Genomic DNA, 8,509 nt, shown 5'->3' on the forward strand with positions numbered 1-8,509 from the left:
TGAATGACTAGATTCAGCACATATGCCATGCAGGGTACATGTGTCAGCTTTCCCAAATTCAAAGCAGAAAGGAGATTGCTGCCGTTGTCACACACCACGTTGCTGCTCCAGCTGGTGCGGGGTCAATCACTGATCCACCTGTTTGTTAAGAGCAGCCAGGAGAGCTGGTCCAGTGTGACTCTCTGCTTTGAGGCAAGACATGTCTAAGATGGCGTGACACCGTCATTCCTGGCATGCAGCATAAGCCCTGGGGAGCTGGGTCTGTGTAGCTGGAGAGCAGTGTTGATCGAACAGTGCTCGGCACTGTTCGTTATTTCCCGAATATTGGCATGTTTGGGTTGAGCACAGCCGAGCACCACATGGTTCTCGGCCGCTCTGTTCGGTCTCCTTCCCTCGCTTATTGGTGCCTTTTCAGGCAGCCAATAAGCGGCAACAATGCTTTTTCCACAGCTATGGTCACACAGCCTAGATCGCTGTGACCATAGCTGTGATTTGCCGAGCGGGTCACTTGTTCAGGTATATAAATACCCGAAAACGCGGCTGGCTCCGCCATTCGCATAAGGGTTTAGCTTGGGGTAGGTAGGAGACAGAGCTAACGGTTAGGTGCCAGCACTGCCAGCCAGGCCAGCCACAGTGCCCCAGCCTCACCACCACTGCCAGCGGCAGCCACAGTGCCCCAGCCTCACCACTGCTAGCAGCAGCCACAAAGCCCCTGCCTCACCACTGCCAGCAGCAGCCACAGAGCAGGCATGCTCAGGTCCCCATTGACTTCAATTAGGCTCGATGTTCGTCCGAATATCCCGAACATCTGGACCATGTTCGGCCGAGCCGACCTGAGCCCAAATAACTGGGTGTTCGATCAACCCTACTGGAGAGGAGATCGCAGCACCAGTAGAATTGAACTGCCACTCAGTCAAGGAGGAGGATGACAGTGAAGAGGATGTAGCAGGAGGAGAGGAGGTAGCAGCAGGCCTGCCTGCAAGCCGTGGAGGTGTCACAAGTTCGTCCGCTGCACAGCCATGTACTCCCTGCTTGCCATCGGTCACCAGGTTGACCCAATGGGCTATGTAAGTAATGTAGCGGCCCTTACCAGGCTTGGCAGACCAGGCATCCGTGGTGAGGTGGACACTTGCCTCTCAACTTCACGGTACAGTTTGGGTATCGCCTTTTTAGCAACCTGGTATCTTCCATTGCGGTGTCCTAATATCCACAAATTTACAGAAGGCCTCAGAGTTAGAGATGTCGCGAACCTCCGCGAAAGGTTCGGTTTGCGAAAAAGTTCGCGAACCACAATAGACTTCAATGCGGAGGCGAACTTTGAAAATTTGAAAAAATTCTACCAGCTGGAAAAATGATAGAAAACATGTTTCAAGGGCTCTAATACCTGGAGGCCCTCCCTCCTCCCCTTCTACCCTTCTACCTATTCCCTCCTAATACTGTTGTGGTACAGCAGTTAGGGTGCTTACCCACCACACAGTAAGACCTGGGTTCGATTCCCAGCCAATGTGAGTTGGCTTTTATGCTACAAATCCTTAAAGGGAACCTAAACGGAGAAGGATTGGATTTTTCCTTTTAAAATAATACCAGTTGCCTGAATCGCCTGCTGATCCTGTGTCTCTAATACGTTTAGCCACAGCCCCTGAACAAGCATGCAGATCAGGTGCTCTGACTGAAGTCAGACTGGATTAGCTGCATGCTTGTTTCAGGGTGTGATTCAGCCACTATTGCAGTCACAGAGATCAGCTGGACTGCCAGGCAACTGGTATTGTTTACAGGAAACATCCATATCACTCACAGTTAAGATTCCCTTTAAGCAACCTAATGTTTTTATTGCATTGAGCATAAATAGTAAATGCTAGGCCAGCTTCAGTTAGTACGGTTGTGGTACAGCGGTTAGCCCACCACACAGTTAGACCTGGGTTCAATTTCCAGCTATGGTATGTAAACTGGTTTTTGAAATAGTATAATTCCCTGGCAGATGAGACCCTCCTCCCTCGTTTGGAGGGAGGAGGAAATAGGTAGAAGGGAGGAAGTAGCAGCTGTCCCTTAACTAATTAGTGTAGGCAGACAAGTGAATGAAATAACATATGGACCTTGCTTGGAGGGGGGGGGGGGGGGGGGGCTCGAGCAGTGTGTTTGGCAATAATGTGACTGCTGACTGTGATGTAGAGGGTCAAAGTTTTGCTCAATAGAGCTTTATGGGGCGAATCGAACTTCCGCAAAAGTTTGCCTGGTGCAGGCGAACGCGAACCCCCAAAGTTCGCATGGCCGGCGAACAGTTCGCTACATCTCTACTCAGAGTCCACCAGCTTGTATGGTAACAGCTGGCGACTGGCGAGCTAACAGTTCCACCACGCCATCTGTCAGACGCCGGGCAAGGGGGTGACTGGCAGACATTGGCTTCTTCCGCTCAGAGATTTCCTTCAAGGACACCTGGCTGCTGTGGGCAGAGGAGCAGGAAACGCTCAAGGGCAGAGGCGGAGTGGAGGAGGGTGGCTGTGAAGGTGCAAAAAAAAAGCGTCTGAAGCTGCTGCACCTGAAGGAGGAAGAGGAGAAGGAGGGTGGCTTTTCTTTTGTGTGCTGTTTTTGCTCAGGTTCTCTTCCCATTGCAGTTTGTGCCTTTTCTCCATGTGCCTTCATAAGGCACTTGTCCCTACGTGAGTGTTGGCCTTTCCACGGCTTAATAGAGATGGCCCGAGTGGTTCGCCAGCAAACGGTTCCCGGCAAACTTTTGTGAACCGGGGACTTTTCTGGAAGTTCGGTTCGCCCCCATAGTGCATTATGAGGGTCAATTTTGACCCTCTACATCACAGTAAGAGGGCACATTGTAGCCAATTAGGCTACACTCCCTCCTAAAGCCCCACCCTCCTTATAAAAGGAAGGCAGCGTCAGGCAATGGACTCACTCGTGTACCTGCAGTAATTGGTGAAGGGATAGCTGCCGCAGACTCTCATAGTAAAAGCTTAGTTAGGCTTGTAGACTTGTTAACTTGTTCGTGGCTGATTGTTATTGCTAAAAAAGCACCCCTCAACAGCTCTTTTGAGAGGTAATCTTGTTCTTGTGATCCTTTTTTTTTGTGTGTGTGGCCCACTTGCATTATATACAGCCCTGTCAGTCAGTGTCACTGTGCCTGTGTAACGGTTAGTGTCAGCTGATGACAGGATTCTGATTATTTAGTGATCTGCAGTATCATCAATAATGCAGAAGCTATATCTGATTATGTGGTGATCTGCAGAATCACCAATAATGCAGAGATAGTGACAGAACTGTCAGTATTTTAATCAGAGTGATCACACGTGATTAGGTGCACAGTGGTTCAGGAACACTCCCAAGTGATAGTCCCTGGCTGTGGGACTATCACCAGAACAGGAGAGGTCGTACAGGCAGGGTCGGTAACTGATCGGTCAGGCAGCCGTACAAAATCTGCAAACAGTACGTAGTCAGAGGATAGCAAAGGTCGGCAGCAATCAGATATGCGGAGGTACAGAATCAGAAGGCAAGAGCAGAGTCGAGGTCGGGCCGAGGTCGGCAACTAAACAGATAGGCAGAGCACAGAATCGTGAGGCAAAGGATAGTCGAGTTCAGGCAAGGTTCATACACATTGAGACAATAATATCAATTATAATTATAGCTATCAAACAATTCCTATCTTGTGTGCAATCCCCGGATCAAAGCACACCGGAACTATCTAAGGTCTGAGAGCTTAACCACAAAGTTTCAGCAACAGCAGACAATGTTGAACTGACAGCCCGGGACTTAAATGCAAGGGTAATCCCCGCAGTTCTGCCCACACCTCTCAACCAATCAGGCGGCAGAGGTTAGTTCCCAGGCATCAGCTGACCGGCCGGTCAGCTGACCTTTCCCCCCAGCGCATAAAGGTCCTGTCTCTGTGTGTGTGCGTGCGTGCGCCCTTCTGCTGAGATGCGCCCTTCTGCTGAGATGCGCCCTTCTGCTGAGATGCGCCCTGGAGAGACCTGACCTGGTAGGAAGCAATGCCGAGGAGGTGGTGGCGGTCGCGCCGCTCTCAGCTGCCGAGGTAATTTTGCTACTACTGACAGCCTGTCTGTGTGTGACAGGTGCACATGTAATACCCATCCTTACATATACCTACTACCTGTTGTTCACTTCAGTGCACCCACCTACCTACGTGAGCGCACGCAGTGTGAAATACCACTCAGTGCATACCTGCTAACTGCACCTGTGTGACTGATTGTACATTGTATTAGTCAAGTCAGTGCATACCTTTCACTTCATCCCCCCAATATGGACAAAACAAAAGGCAATGGCAGGCCACCTGGCAGGTCTGTTCAAGGTCGCATTGTCGTGATTTCATGTGGCCCGCGACCAAAGTACAATGTTCAGAAGAAGGCACGTGCCATCAACCCCCAATATTGTCAGTACGTAGTTGACTATTTAACACAGAACACCTCATCTTTCTCAGCTTCCGCAAGGAAGTGTGACATATCTTCCTCTTCCTGCTCTGATTCTGGCACCCCACTTAACACTCAGTCGGCCGCCACCACCAGAGTGCCATCACCCCAGGGCTCAGCGGTGGGGACATTTTTTTGTTTGTCTGCCTCAGATGAGAGCAATGCCATCTGTACTCTCTGCCACCGAAAATTTAGCCATGGAAAGACCAAGATCCGCATAGGGACAACTACCTTACGAAAGCACATGATTACAAAGCACAATCTGCAATGGGATGACCACCTATGGGAAAGCAGCACACAAAAGCAAATCCACAAACCGCAGTGGAAGATATGCAATTATTTCTCAAAAAAGGCGATACCCAAACTGTACCATGATTTTAAAAGGCAAGTGGTGCCATCTCTGGCACACAGCATTGGGTCAAGGGACCATCTGACCACGTGGTCTGCAAAGCATGGTCAGGCCTGCCGAAGACTGAGACAGTCCCCACACACAGCATCTCTGCCTGCACGCCGTGTGACTGCCTGCCCCAAAACTAAGTCGCTCCCCACACAGCATCCCTGCCTGCAGGCCGCTTGACTGCCTTCTCCACCACCACCAACAGGGTCCAGGACTCCAGGCGGATTCCTGAATTTTTAAGTCCGCTGCTAGAAGCAGCCGCTATAATAATTTTTCTGGTGCATGTACATGCCTACCTAATTTTTCTGGCTGCACTGCGGCTGCAATAACAAAACAAAAGGCATGTACATGTGCCAATTCCCCTTCGTGATCATTACCTTGCCGCGATGAAGGGGCAATATATCACAATGAAGCAATTACTGCCAGTTATATGAGTGTCTCAGGGGGGGCACACAGAAGATAATTAGGTTGTTGCTTCATTGTGGACAGACCAAATTTGATCAGCTGGAAAGTCACTGTCCTGTCACTGAGCTACCTCAGTCCCGCGACCATATAGGCTTGAAAATCGCCACGGTCTGCACTTTGGCCATGGTGCGCACCAGTCCAGCACGGCCGTTGGTGTTGTGTTTGTGTTGTGTTACACAGTGAGTGTGCTGTGTTAGTGTGAAGCAGTACTCTAATTACACTACCTAAATGATGTATACACATGCAAGATATTTTAAAGCACTTTAGGCAGGCAATTTAGCATTCAATGTGATTTTGGCCCTTAAAACGCTGCTTTGCGTCCAATCCAGATTTTTCCCTGGGACTTTTGGTGTCTCTCCCACTCCATCATGCCTCCATCCTGGTGTTAGACCCCTTGAAACATCTTTTCCATCACTTTTGTGGGCAGCATAAATTTTTCTAGTTTTCCAAGTTTGCCTCCCCATTGAAGTCTATTACGATTCGCGAAAGTTCGCGCAAACCCAGAGTCCCAGACTCCCAGAGTCTTCAGACACTCCCACTGAGGTGTATACTAGGAACTGCACTGTCTTCTTTTCTCCTCCAATACCTGAGTCAACTCAGCCTTGCTTGAAAACACAAGTGAGCAGGGGATCGTGTTTCAGATAGGCTAGGCAGGGAAATACATGGAAGAGAAGGAATATCATATGTTATAGATAAAAAGAACCCCCAGCATTTAACTGTTTTGCACTGACTACTAAAGGGTCAGTGCTCCTAAAGTATGTGATTTGAATCCAAGAGGTGGCACTCACGGTGTATATTCACAATAGTAAACACAATTACATTCACAATTCAGGTTAATAATCAAAATATATATTCATAGCACAGAGATCCAATCCTAAAATGTCCCTTAAAAAGTCCACAATAACTTCCAGGCTCCTTCAGATTCTATTAATTGCGTTAGCAGATGTATTGCTTCATAACACAAGGATAACCACCACCAGCACCCTTTGTGTGCCACACTCACCACATCCACTGACCAAAAAGCCAGTATAAGCCTTGGGACAGTTCCCGGGTCATCCCCCACCTCTCACATCAAATCAGCAGTAAACCTCCTCACAAGGAATATGCTTCTGTATTGAGCCACCTCAAAGAAAACTCCACATAGTATAATACCGTTTTAAAACTATTTATTAAAACATCCATTTACATTCACATGTTCCAGCAGAGTAAAACAGCTCAGAGTTTTTAAACGGGCTCTCCCCCGTATGGGTGGCCTAGGCTGGCAGGCTTCAGTCCCATCGGGCTCACTTCTACCACTGCCGCGCGCTCGGTGTGCTGAGGATTCCCTTCCGAAGCCCGCCTCGCCACCTCCACGGCACTCCGTTGTACACTAGTCCCGCTTCCGCATCAGGCTCCGCCCTATCAATTTCATCACACAGTGACTCATCAGGGGCATGTAAATGGGGAATTAATAAAATATGCATAGCTGACACAGGGGGTGCAGTCACGGCTAAGCACGACTTCTGACATGTACCAGGCCAGGGGAGACAGCAAGGGAGTGATTGGCCTGCAGAGGGCTGGAGGAAGCCCTAAGAAGTATATCTTAGTATCATTAGCTAGCAGGTTGAAAAGATAGTGTGTTGGAAACAAGAAACAAAGGGGGACGTGTATCAAGAGTGTCTGAGACAAAATATTAGTAGGTTTTTAAAAATCTGTGCAGAATTGTCCCACATAGTTTGCACATATTTTACATTTTACAGTTTTTCGCTGTAGTGCCCCTTTAATCTGTTAGGAGTAGGATGAGTTAGGGAGGTCTCTCAGGCAGTGCAGTGTGAGGGAAATTACTGTTGCTGAGGTAATCAACACATCTGATATCAGCAGGCTCTGAGTGAGGGGGAGGAGCCTTTCACAAATCATATATAGCCTGCACTGTTGCACAGGAGAACTGCTATGAAGCACTTCTTTAATCTGCCATGGTTTAGGAATGGATTTTCCCTTTTCTTAACTGTAGTGCAGCTCTAGAAATTCCTGCTAAACTGCCGCTATTACGTAGTATTTGAGAAGTTTCCTACTATCATGCAGAACTGTTCATCTGCTGGATAGAACAGTTTTAGAAGAAAACAACTGTTGGTAATGCTTTGACAAATCTAGTCCAAAGAGCTGAAATTATAAACATTCCTTTTATTTAATGCTCAAAGAAGTTAGACCTCTCCTTTAAGTTAACTGATGACATATTTACAGTGAGCAATAACTTTGTCAAAGTAAAATATTACTTTTGTACTACCTGATGGTGAAATTTGGTTTTCAGGAAGAAAAAGAAGGGGCTGTAGAAATGTACTTGTGAAAAATAATACACTTTTTTGCAAGAAATTAAAATGTTAAGCATATAGATAAAACAATCAAAACTAAAACCAGATTCTGGAAAAAAAAACGTATGTTCGTTAAACATGCTGTCTTCATAATAGTAACTCTAGATGTTTTTAGATATGCTGTGCTGCTGTTGTTGCACACTTGCTGTCAGCCATCTCTGTATTGTCATACTCATTGCAGAGCTTTTATAGTCTGCTAACTCATGAATAGATGCATCACAGATTCAGAAGATCTCTAGAGACTAGTTTTCCAACCAACCTCCAATTAGTTTTAATTGATGGATGACTAATTTCTTACTAGACATACTGATGTCACATTTTAAAATGTAAGCTTCTCAGACTGTAATGTGTTGACAAATTCAATGTAAACTACAATGTAGCTATAACATTTACTGTACAGTATATGCTCATGTGAGGTCTGGTAAAGGTCACAACAGGTAAGCTTTTCAAATAATGGAAGCAAGACATTTGGGCATCTGGGACTAATGGACTATTTGGGCCCCCCATAGGCTCTATTACAAAATATCGGCTATTGGGTGCTAAAAGCAGAAACCAGGGTGCCCAAATAGCAGGCACCCGGCCCGTCCAAACCAATTTTTTTGTTTTGAGAAATATCTTATAGTAGAAATTTGTTTTGAGAAATATATTATTTTAAAGCATTTTTTGAAATTCCTTGATTTTGAAATCTAATTTATTTGTATTTACGTTATTTGCTGAAGAGAAGGAGAGTTTTAGGGATTAGGCGTATGAAAGGGGGGGGGGGGGGTTAGGGTTAGGCATCAGGAAGGGGGTTTTAGTGTTAGGTGTCAGGAAGGGGGTTTGTAGAGTAAGGCATCAGGAAGGGGGGGTCTTAGGGTTAGGCATCAGGA

This window comes from Hyperolius riggenbachi, chromosome 8 (genome assembly GCF_040937935.1).
Source record: "Hyperolius riggenbachi isolate aHypRig1 chromosome 8, aHypRig1.pri, whole genome shotgun sequence".
Lineage (NCBI taxonomy): Eukaryota > Metazoa > Chordata > Amphibia > Anura > Hyperoliidae > Hyperolius > Hyperolius riggenbachi.